Here is a 12696-nt window from a genome sequence, read left to right on the forward strand (position 1 = left end):
TCTCCTTACTGGCGTACCGGCTTGATGGGGACCAGGGATCACTTCGAATCGTCTGCAGTCCGTTTCGGATGCGCTAAACAACGTATTCCTGCCTGTCAATAAAGTGTTCGAACAACTGATTGGCTACATTCATCACCAGCTCCTCCATCAACCTCCAGCAGAGAACCATTCGCCCCCCACTTATCCTACAGTACACCTGTTGCACTGCAGTAAAGTATCAAAATGCGGGATCCAACCTCATTTAATAAATCAAACAAAAATGAGGGAAATGAGTTTTCACGATCAACGCTATCTGAAAATCATTCTGAAGGCATTATTTGCAGTAACGTTCGTGTAGTCAGATCAAACTTTCAAGCACCATAATATTCAAAAACCAATACGCTATGTCTGTTTCCATATTCCCCCAGTTCCAATCGACGCAGTAACAAGTTCCCGGCGTACAACTTTCTTGTTGTGCTAAATGAGAAATTAGGGCTAGCGATCCACATGTGTTCACAATTTTGATGGCAACATGAGACCGCGTATAAATATTTCTCAAGGAAAAGTTATACGTTAACTGACTTTTAATGAAACGAAATAACGACATGCGGTGTACACGTATAGCTCTCCAAAACGCTAATCATAGACTGAGTAGTAACGCTTCCTGAGGCAAAGTTAAAACTCAGTTCACTTTTAATTAAACAAACAAGTGCTTTAGCTAACACTTGTTGCCTGCCCTAAAGCTAGAAACTACTCATAGACTCCTCTGGGTTATTGTTAATCTTTTCGGATGACGTGACTTACCAAAAGAAAGCGCTGGCAGGTCGATAGACACACAAACAAACACAAACATACACACAAAATTCAAACTTTCGCAACCAACGGTTGCTTCGTCGGGAAAGAGGGAAGGAGAGGGAAAGACGAAAGGATGTGGGTTTTAAGGGAGAGGGTAAGGAGTCATTCCAGTCCCGGGAGCGGAAAGACTAACCTTAGGGACACAAGCAGACATGTGTGGATGGATATGTGTGTGTGTGGGAGTGTATACCCGTCCTTTTTTCCTCCTAAGGTTAGTCTTTCCGCTCCCGAGATTGGAATGACTCCTTACCCTCTCCCTTAAAACCCACATCCTTCCGTCTTTCCCTCTCCTTCCCTCTTTCCTGACGAAGCAACCGTTGGTTGAGAAAGCTTGAATTTTGTGTGTATGTTTGTGTTTGTTTGTGTGTCTATCGACCTGCCAGCGCTTTCTTTAGGTAAGTCTCATCATCTTTGTTTTTAGATATATTTTTCCCACGTGGAATGTTTCCCTCTATTATATATATATATATATATATATATATATATATATATATATATTCTGTAGGTACGATTTTTTCCGTTCATATATATATATATAAAATCGTACCTACAGAAAATAATTAATGTGTAGTAATGTAAAAGTCGAGATAAATTTGTCTAGATAACATATGTAAGTGATTAAGATTGCAAGGTCACATATTAACGTAAGTGCCAACTAACCAATATAAGTGTAAAATGTCGATGCATTAATAACCAGTGCAACCGCCAGAAAGTAGGATGCAAGCACGCAAATGTGCGTGCACATGCCGGATGTCACTTTATTGTACGAAGTTCCATGTCTATTGAGCTTAGTCGTTCAATATAGAGACTGTTGATGCTGTTTGTTGATGACGCTGTAGTTGTCATCCCATGATGCCCCATGTGTCCTCCACTGGAGACAGATCTGGTGTCGAACAGGCCAAGGCGACAAGTCCATACTCTGTACAGCATGTTGGGCTACAATAGCGGCATGTGGGCGAACATTATCCTGCTGGATAACACCTCCTGGAATGCCGTTCACGAATGGCAGCACAACACCTACAATTACCGGACTGAAGTACAAATTTATAGTCAGAGGCCATGGCGTAGCCAAGAGAGTGATATTGCTGCTATACGAAATCGCACCCCAGACGTTAACTCCAGTTGTAGCTCCAGGATATCTGGCATGCAGACACGTAGGTTGCAGGCTCTCAGCTGGCCTTCTTCTAACCAATAAACAGCCATCACTGGCACCGAGGCAGAACCAGCTTTCATCAGAAAACACAATAGACATCCAAACTGTCCTCCAGTGGGCTCTCGCTTAATACCTCTGAAGTCGCAAATGGTAGTGATTTGGGGTCAGTGGAATGCACAGTACAGAGCATCTGACCCGGAGCTGTCCTTGAAGCAACCGATTTGTAACGGTTCGTTGTGTCACTGCAGTGGCACCTGCTGCTGAAGTTGCTGCTGCAGATGGCTTTACGTTGTGCCAGACCAATTAGCCGAAGGGGATGGATGGTCTTCCCTCTCGGTAGCGTCATTTGGCCGTCCAGTCTACGTGTGACCATACATTTGCGTGATCCCCACTGCCAGCAGTCATGTACAGTGGCTACATTCGTGCCGTCTTTCTGCAATATCGCAGAAGGACCATCCAGTTTCTTTTAGCCCTCTGCAGGATCTGTTTTAAACTCAGTGAGCTGTTGATAATGGCGTCTATGTTGCCTTGAAGGGATGTTTGACTAACGTCAACTCACCACAACTAGTCTCAAACGTAACTAACGCTCACGACCGTTACAGCGTGTACTTAAAGCAAACGTGATATGCATCTTCATAGTGACGCTACTAGAGCGACTCTTATGTGACTGGCCTGAAATTTGAATAGACATCAGTAGACATAATTTTTCAGATGTACAAACACCCCTACCAACTTTTATGTCAGACAACTCCTTCCCGGTGTTGTGATACTCCTCCGTCTAAAGCTGTCCCTACCGCTGAGGGCTTTACGCAACCTGCATCGTATTCGGATACTACTTGAAAAATTTTCATGTTCTCTACGTGCAAACTATTACTCCAAAAGAAAGATGAACGGAAACTTTTGTAGGAAATTTAATGTAGTTAAATTTTGTACTCGGACGCGATTCCGCCACAGGCCATAGTTTCCCAATTATTGAAGAAAAACGTACAAAAGTGACCTTCAAATGCGTTTTTCTTCAATGACTCGGAAACTGTGGCCTCTGGCGAAGATGTATACCAGTACAATAGTTTGCTACATTAAATTTCCTACAAAAAGATCCTATTCATTTTTTCTGTAGGGCAAATTCCTTTTTTTTTTTTTTTTTTTTTTTTTTTTTTTTTTTTTTTTTTTTTTTTTTTTTTGTCGTCAGTTTTGTGACTGGTTTGATACGGCGCGCCACGAATTCCTCTCTTGTGCCAACCTCTTCATCTCAATTTACGTCCTTAATTATTTGCTGGATGTATTCCAATCTCTGTCTACCTCTATAGTTTTTGCCCTCTACAGCTCCCTCTACTACCATGGAAGTCATTCCCCCCCGTCTTAACAGATCTCCTATCATCCTGTCTCTTGTCGTTTGCAGAGTTTTCCACGTATTCCTTTCCTCTCCGCTCAAAACCTCCTCATCCGTACCTTATCAGTCCACCTAATTTCCAACATTCGCCTGTAGCACCACATCTCAAACGCTTCGATTCTCTTCTGTTCCGGTTTTCCCACAGTCCATGTTTCACTACCATACAATGCTGTGCTCCAGGAGTACATTCTCAGAAATTTATTCCTCAAATTAAGGTCTATGTTTGGTACTGTTAGACTTCTCTTGACCAGAAATGCCCTTTTTGTCAGCTCTAGTCTGATTTTCAAAAAATGGTACTGAGCACTATGGGACTTAACTGCTGAGGTCAGCAGTCCCCTAGAACTTAGAACTACTTAAACCTAACTAACCTAAGGACATCACACACATCCATGCCCGAGGCAGGATTCGAACCTGCGACCGTAGCGGTCACGCGGTTCCAGACTGTAGCGCCTAGAACCGCTCGGCCACCGTAGCCGGTCTAGTCTGATTTTGATGTTCTCCTAGCACCGTCCGTCATTGGTTACTTTGCTGCCCAGGAAGCAGAATTTCTAAAGTACATCTACTTCGTGACCATCAATCCTGATGCTGAGTTTCTCGCTATTCTCGTTTCCGCCACGTCTCGTTGCTTTCGTCTTTCTTCTATTTACTCCCAATCCTTATTCTGTACTCCTTAGATTGTTCATTCCATTCAGCATACTATGTAATTCTTCTCAACTTTCGCTCAGGAACCAATGTCATCAGCGAATCTTATCATTGATATTCTTCACATTGTATTTTAATTCCACTTTTGAAGATTTCTTTTTTTTTTCATCATTACTTCTTCGATGTACAGATTGAACAGTACGGAGGAAAGACTACATCCCTCTCTTACACCGTTTTTAATCCGAGCACTTCGTTCTTGGTCGCCCACTCTTATTGTTCGTTCTTGGCTCTTCTACATATTGTACATTACCCGTCTCTCCTTGTAGCTTACAACTATTTTTCTCAGAATTTCGAATACCTTGCACTATTTTACATTGTCGAACGCTTTTTCCAGGTCGACAAATCCTGTGAACGTGTCTTGATTATTCTTTAGTGTGGCTTCCATTATTAACCGCAACCTCAGAATTGTCTCTCTGGTGCCTTTACCTTCTCTAAAGCCGAACTGATCTTCATGTAACTAATCCTCAATTTTCTTTTCCCTTCTTCTGTTTGTTATTCTTGTCAGCATGAGCTGTTAAGCTGATTGTGCGATAATTCTAGCAGTTGTTAGCTCTTGCAATCTTTGGAATTGTATGGATGATACACTCCTGGAAATGGAAAAAAGAACACATTGACACCGGTGTGTCAGACCCACCATACTTGCTCCGGACACTGCGAGAGGGCTGTACAAGCAATGATCACACGCACGGCACAGCGGACACACCAGGAACCGCGGTGTTGGCCGTCGAATGGCGCTAGCTGCCCAGAATTTGTGCACCGCCGCCGTCAGTGTCAGCCAGTTTGCCGTGGCATACGGAGCTCCATCGCAGTCTTTAACACTGGTAGCATACCGCGACAGCGTGGACGTGAACCGTATGTGCAATTGACGGACTTTGAGCGAGGGCGTATAGTGGGCATGCGGGAGGCCGGGTGGACGTACCGCCGAATTGCTCCACACGTGGGGCGTGAGGTCTCCACAGTACATCGATGTTGCCGCCAGTGGTCGGCGGAAGGTGCACGTGCCCGTCGACCTGGGACCGGACCGCAGCGATGCACGGATGCACGCCAAGACCGTAGGATCCTACGCAGTGCCGTAGGGGACCGCACCGCCACTTCCCAGCAGATTAGGGACACTGTTGCTCCTGGGGTATCGGCGAGGACCATTCGCAACCGTCTCCATGAAGCTGGGCTACGGTCCCGCACACCGTTAGGCCGTCTTCCGCTCACGCCCCAACATCGTGCAGCGCGCCTCCAGTGGTGTCGCGACAGGCGTGAATGGAGGGACGAATGGAGACGTGTCGTCTTCAGCGATGAGAGTCGCTTCTGCCTTGGTGCCAATGATGGTCGTATGCGTGTTTGGCGCCGTGCAGGTGAGCGCCACAATCAGGACTGCATACGACTGAGGCACACAGGGCCAACACCCGGCATCATGGTGTGGGGAGCGATCTCCTACACTGGCCGTACACCACTGGTGATCGTCGAGGGGACACTGAATAGTGCACGGTACATCCAAACCGTCATCGAACCCATCGTTCTACCATTCCTAGACCGGCAAGGGAACTTGCTGTTCCAACAGGACAATGCACGTCCGCATGTATCCAGTGCCACCCAACGTGCTCTAGAAGGTGTAAGTCAACTACCCTGGCCAGCAAGATCTCCGGATCTGTCCCCCATTGAGCATGTTTGGGACTGGATGAAGCGTCGTCTCACGCGGTCTGCACGTCCAACACGAACGCTGGTCCAACTGAGGCGCCAGGTGGAAATGGCATGGCAAGCCGTTCCACAGGACTACATCCAGCATCTCTACGATCGTCTCCATGGGAGAATAGCAGCCTGCATTGCTGCGAAAGGTGGATATACACTGTACTAGTGCCGACATTGTGCATGCTCTGTTGCCTGTGTCTATGTGCCTGTGGTTCTGTCAGTGTGATCATGTGATGTATCTGACCCCAGGAATGTGTCAATAAAGTTTCCCCTTCCTGGGACAATGAATTCACGGTGTTCTTATTTCAATTTCCAGGAGTGTATTTGTCCTATAGTCAGATAGTATGTCGCTAGACTCATACGTGAATAGTCGTTTTGTTGCCATTTCCCCCAACGATTTTAGAAATTCTGATGGAATGTTATCTATCCCTTCTGCGTTATTTTATCTTAAGTCCTCCAATGCTCTCTTAAATTCTGATTCTGATACTGGACCCCCTATCTATTCTAAATCGACTACTGTTTCTTCGTGTAGCACATCAGAGAAATCTTCCCCTCATAGAGTATTTCAATGTATTCTATCCACCTATGCACTCTCTGCTCCGCTTTTGAAAGTAGAATTCCCGTTGCACTATTAATGTTACCCCCTTCCTTTTAATGTCACCGAAGGATTGTTTTAACTTTCGTGTATGCTGAGACTATCTTTTCAACAACCATATCTTTATCGATTTCTTCACATTTTTCTTGCAACCATTTCGTCTTAGCATCCCTGCGCTTCCTATTTATTTCATTCCTCAGCGATTTGTATTTCTCTATTCCTGAGTTTCCCAAACATTTTTGTACTTCCTACTTTCATCGATCAACTGAAGTATTTCTTCGGTTACCCATGGACTCTTCGCAGTTAACTTCTTTGTACCTATGTTTTTCTTACCAACTTCTGTGATTGCCCTTTCTAGAGATGTTGTTTCCTCTTCAACTGTACTGCCTACTGGGCTATTCCTTATTACTGTATCTATAGCCTAAGAGAACTTCAAGCGTGTATCGTCATTGTTTAGTACTTTCGTATCGCAGTACTTTGCGTATTGATTCTTTCTGAGTAATCTCTCTTGAACTTCATCTGAGTTTATATTTGCTCCTGAGTACGCGTTACAGTCCAGTATCTGATTTCGGAATCTCTGTCTGACCGTGATGTGATCTAACTGAAATCTTCCCGTATGAGCTGGTCTTTTCCAAATATACCTCCTCCTCTTGTGATTCGCGATCAGAGATTCGCTGCTACTAGCTGAAATTTATACAGAACCCAACCAGTCTTTCTCCTCTGTAATTCCTTGTCAGAAGCCCACACTCTCCTGTAACCTTTCCTTCTACTCCTTCCCCTACAGCTGCATTCCAGTCTCCCATAACTATATTAGGTTTTGATCTGCCTTTATGTACTGTATTATCCTTTCAGTATCCTCGTATAACTTTTCTGTCTCTTCATGTTCAACTTGAGTCGTCCGCATGTATACCTGAATTATCGTTGTCGATGTTGGCTTTCTGTCGATTCTGACTAGAACAATCCTACCACTAAACTGTTCACTGTAACACACTCTCTTTCCTACCTTCCTATTCATAATGATTCGTACACATGTACTAGTTACTGCTCCTGTTGATATTACCACATACTTAACTGACCACAAATGCCTGTCTTCTTTCCATTTAACTTCTCTGATCCCTACTATATCCAGATTGAGCCTTTGCATTTCCGTGTTCAGATTTTCTAGCTTCCCTACCACATTCAAGCTTCTAACATTCCACACCCCGACTCGTAGAACGTTATCCTTTCATTGATTATTCAAGCTTTCTCTCATGGTCATCTCGCCCTTGGCAGTCCCCTCCCGGATATCCGAATGGGGGAATATTCCCTCAATCTTTTGCCAATGGAGAGATCATCATGACACTTTTTCAATTACAGGCCGCATGTCCTGTGGATATACGCGATGTGGCTTTGATGCAGTGGTTTCCATTGCCTTTTGCATCCTCATGCCAATGATCATTGCTGATTCTTTTGCCTTTAGGGACAGTTTCCCACCCCAGGGACAAGAGAGTCCCCTGAACCTCTGTCTTCTCCTCCGCCCTATTTGACAACACTGTTGGGAGAATTAGGGCGACGTCTTGCGCCGGAATCTTCTGCAGCCAAATGCTGATTATTAATCAAAATTTAACCCATGAAGGGTTTAGAACCCAGGACTGAGGACGTTTTGATTACTAATCAAAGACACTGCCCCTTCTTTTTTAAAATTTTGTTCATTGTGTTTGGTCGCAGCGGACGTATCATGACATCCGTTGAAGTTCGTTGTTAATCTCTTCACTAACTTTTTTATTATAGAGACCAGACAGGTCTCTGACAAACACACTGAGCTACCGTGCCAGCTGTCTTTAGACCTCGAGTGCAGCGCACTTAGAACGACAAAATATGAAAATTTAAATATGGTGTTTGAAGGCGTTGCAAGAGGTATAATACCCAGGGACGGCGCAGCTGAATCACCCAGTACATGTCAGTGTGGTTGAGGTCCTGAGTATTATCAGAATAGTTTCTTAATCATTTGGACACGAAATATTGATATTAGAAGTTATTCGTCTTGGCTCCAAACGTAACACTGGATTCTCTACTGCCATAACTTTTCCATACTACCTGCCAGATGGCATAACTTCTTTTAGTTGTGGAGTGGATATCTCTACTTGCTTGCAAAGGTACAGTAACCAACCAGTTGGATAGAATACAATAAATCCATCGCCTACAATGTGGCATAAGAACCGCACATGGATGTACTTGCTTTTTATATTTAGTTACCTGCAGTGTTTAAATTGATGTTAACGTTTAAACAATTTCAGCCACAGTAAATTTTTCTAAAGCGAAGCTGGAGAATCGTAGCTGTTTCAGTTTCAAAACTTTCAGTGCATCTTCTGACATTGTATAAACTATCAAATATTTTAAACACGACCGTTGACAAGACTTATCACAAACTTAGGTTCCTAAAAACCCAATAGAGCAAACATCAAGCGCACAGGTAAGAATGCCAGGAGAGTCAACACTGAGGTGAGCGGCTGGGAGCCTGCTACTGCGACGTTTCCCCGCCACTGATTAAGCTGGCCACCACCCACGTGAACCCTGCCTGCACACACAAAGATAGACAGTAGGTAAGATACGATTCGAACTTTAGGTGTTCAGCATAACAGACTATTTTTCAGTTCTGAATGATTGTGTTTTTGTATATTAAAGTCATCGTTTAAGAGTTATACGTTAAAGTCGTTTAATAAGAATCATATAGTACGAAGTGGCGAGTAGTGGATCACGGACGAGTGTGCCTCAAGGGCTGCGTTCGCAGTAAATGCTAGTACGTCGTGTCAACGTCAAAGGTCGAATTAACAGAAAGTGCGCAAGCAGCGGAATCATAACTCGCCGCGGAGTGGCTGTCTGACATTTCAGCTCCAACAGGGCATGCAGCTAAAAGCGTGTTGCGAGTGTAGAACTGGTGGGAAGAAGAGAATCCTGTGAACTGGCGTGTGTGTACGGAGCCATATAATGTAACCACAGCTCGGATTAACATACTAGTTGTCCACCTGCCCGTAACGGGCCATACAGTTCCCCCCACAATTGTCTCCGTGCGGAGAAACTGCACGTGTGAACAATTTGTCTGGGTCGACGATTCGAGGCCCTTTATTGCGGTGGACTGGTGACTAGCATTGCGCTCACCTCAGAGCTGGCCCAATGGAATGCAGAAAATACAACGATATACCTAGTGGTGTAACAAAACTTTGAAATACGTGGAAAGCGTGATTACCGAATGCCCCGTTAGAAAAATGCAATATATGTTGGGGTATACATTTATTTCTCGGCTAAAACAAGAGTTTTCATTCGAAATGGTGCGCAGAGACTTTCAAATTATACTCAAATTTATGAGAAATCCACTCCGGCGATCAAGAGTTATGTTTCAGCTTTAAGTACTATCATAAACATCGCCATAAATGTGCTTACTAAAATATGTCAGTGAACAAGGTTTGTCCCTATAATTCGACGTACACAGAACAGTGGCCTCATACGACCAACTGGCTGTTACAAGACCACATCAATATAGGGATTGTGGGTATTATTTACTTACAAACAGAGATAACAACAGAGTACTCAGTCATGCTCTATTGATTGCCAAAGGCAGAAATGGTCAACGTGGAAGAGATTATTGGGACTGAAGCTAAAATTAATATCTATAAAAAATTAGAGTCCCATAATTACGTCCCGCCCCAGAGTAGCTCTGTCTCGGCAAACATTGCAGAAAACTTAAGGACTTATTGTATCACGCTAACAAAAGGAATTTAGTCTAATTACAGATCGCGGGACATGTCTAGTACAACTGTACAGTATAAGCAGAAGGATTACTGACATGTTTGAGTGTGATGTAAAGGCAACAACTGAGCATGGCCTTAAGAACTGCACAAGAACGTAGTACCTGCGGAATAGTGAGCACAAATTGGTATTAAATGGAACTGTAAGAGATGAGACACAAATACATATGTCAACATGGTTGTGGATCTAGTTTCAAAGAGAGAGATTATTACATATTTTTAAATTCAGAATATGCTTGGTGACACGTGATTTAGAAAATAACGAATTGATGACCGAATGAAACATGTCATTCGACAACTAACAGCCACGTGAAACTATTACTAATTGGAGAATTACGGACAGCTGTGCGACCAAAGTCCAAAGACGTACCACTGACGGCAGATAGTAATAGAAACGTAAAACGATAGGTGCGGAACTACCCAACGCGATGAGCTCAGTAGAGAGTCGTGTAAGCGGTTCATTACAGAAAGGATAAACAAATGAAAGTCGGAAGAGAATATACTGTTATCGCCATCGGATTTGATGATAGACAAATGAGGAGTTAAGCCACCGAAATAACACGCTAGGAAGTTAGGTATCTAGTTATTTCTTACAACAAAAAAAAAAAAAAAAACAAAAAAACCAATTTTCTTGTGTTTGTACTCGTCAGCATGTTGGGATACTAATAAACGTTTCGGTAACTTTTACGGCCGCACAATCCCATAATAGGAGTAGCTAAAATTTTCAGGTTGGTTTAACTGTCGTACTATTTAACAAAGAAGTGGCTCACTTCACAGAGGAAGCTTCTAACAGGCATCATGGTGCTATGGCACAACAATGAGTTTCATCAGGCAATATCACACAATAGAATTACGAATATAAATACCACCAGTAAAGAACGCTAATTAACTGCTCTTCCTACTACCACTTTACTGTTCCTGATAAATGAAAATGTGCCCAGTATGAAATTGTGGTTTACTAGGCCTGAAGTAGTAACTGACAGTTGTAAATACATCACTGATGATTACAGTGTCTCTGTTTGTCTTCATCTTTGTATACAATGGTCTTCCGACATGCATGTATGTCTGAATGACATTGTATTATGAAGATGCATGTATGCATGTTCGTGGATCATGTTATTGTGAAGACACAAACACGGTATAAACACAGACACGGTAAATATCAATTATGTATTCAAGACCCGGCGGGCTAAAATGAGGACATTAATTGGTCTCCATGTGCAGGAATCACGAATTGTGGGAGCATAAGGATCAACACATACTCGCCGAATTCGGATCTATTGCGTAAAGGTGTAAACACTGTATCGTGATGAATGCCAGTTACCACATTCACCTAAATGTCGATCATTATCATAACACGATGACCCCGTCACACATTCGCCAAAATGTTGCTAAGGGTCATCACAGCCTAGAAACCCTACTATCTCTAATATCCAATTATTAACTGTTTCCAGTTCACCAAATCAAGCTGCTTTCGCAGGTCTGTAGCACTGGACACCCTGCAGAGCACATTTTTTTGTGTACTTTGAGGTCGTTCATCTTCCATGCTTAGTGTCAAGAAGGTATAGCTGTTTCAATTACACAAAAAATAACAAACATTATTCACTTTTATGAACTGTGCTGTAGATGCAGTAATGCAGTTGGTTCCTTCTCATACGGGTGTGTAGGCATAAATGTCAGTCTCAGTTAATATTTCTGCAATTTAGGGTACTATGTTTTGTAGTTTCAAAAGAGTTGTTCTTGTATTTGTATTCACCAGTTTCCCAGTTCAACAAATGTCAGTAAATAATGCTTAATTATATTTCTTTGATATCTCGACCTTGCGTATGTTGTGACATATAAAATGTATGTAAGGTCAGTTGTTTCACACATTATCTATAATACTCACTAAAAATAATCACATATTTCATTTATGCTGAATATCCAAATATGAACCTCTAATTACTATTACTCGTTGATATTTTTGGAGAATAAATAAACAAAATCGTTGAGAGCAGGAACCCATGAAATGTAGAGTAATAAGTATATGAGTGGAAAGAGCCTAGAAAAAGAATTTATTCCCTAAGTCGATGAAATCGAAAATTATGCAGTCAAATATTCTCAGAAGAGATACCATGGTACATATGAATAACAATGCATGTTCAGATTAGTGAGCCAACACAAAATACAAAATGAATTTAAGACAGCACTTGTGTGGAGTCTATCGTAAGGCCTTTAGGTAAAAAGATAGAACCTGAGGTTGGTCGAAACTTTGAGGATCAAACTTACACCAATAGTAGAGAATCGTAAACTGAGCATTTTGAGAAATTTACCAATAGTTGTTCAGACGATACGGTATCGTGAATGAGAAATGCTCAATTAATTGCCTTCCGTATGAACGTTATAAGATAACTACTCATTGTGAAGCTTTCAGATTACATGCAAATATGTATCCTGACACACGCCCCTAATAAACGCCGTTTATTACATGATTTTTAGATCCAAGAAGTTATATTATAACCGCGCTCTGACTATATTTGTAAAGGAATAGAACATAGTGAAGGAAATGTGTAGC

The sequence above is a fragment of the Schistocerca serialis genome, chromosome 2, assembly GCF_023864345.2.
Source record: "Schistocerca serialis cubense isolate TAMUIC-IGC-003099 chromosome 2, iqSchSeri2.2, whole genome shotgun sequence".
Taxonomy (NCBI): Eukaryota; Metazoa; Arthropoda; class Insecta; order Orthoptera; family Acrididae; genus Schistocerca; species Schistocerca serialis.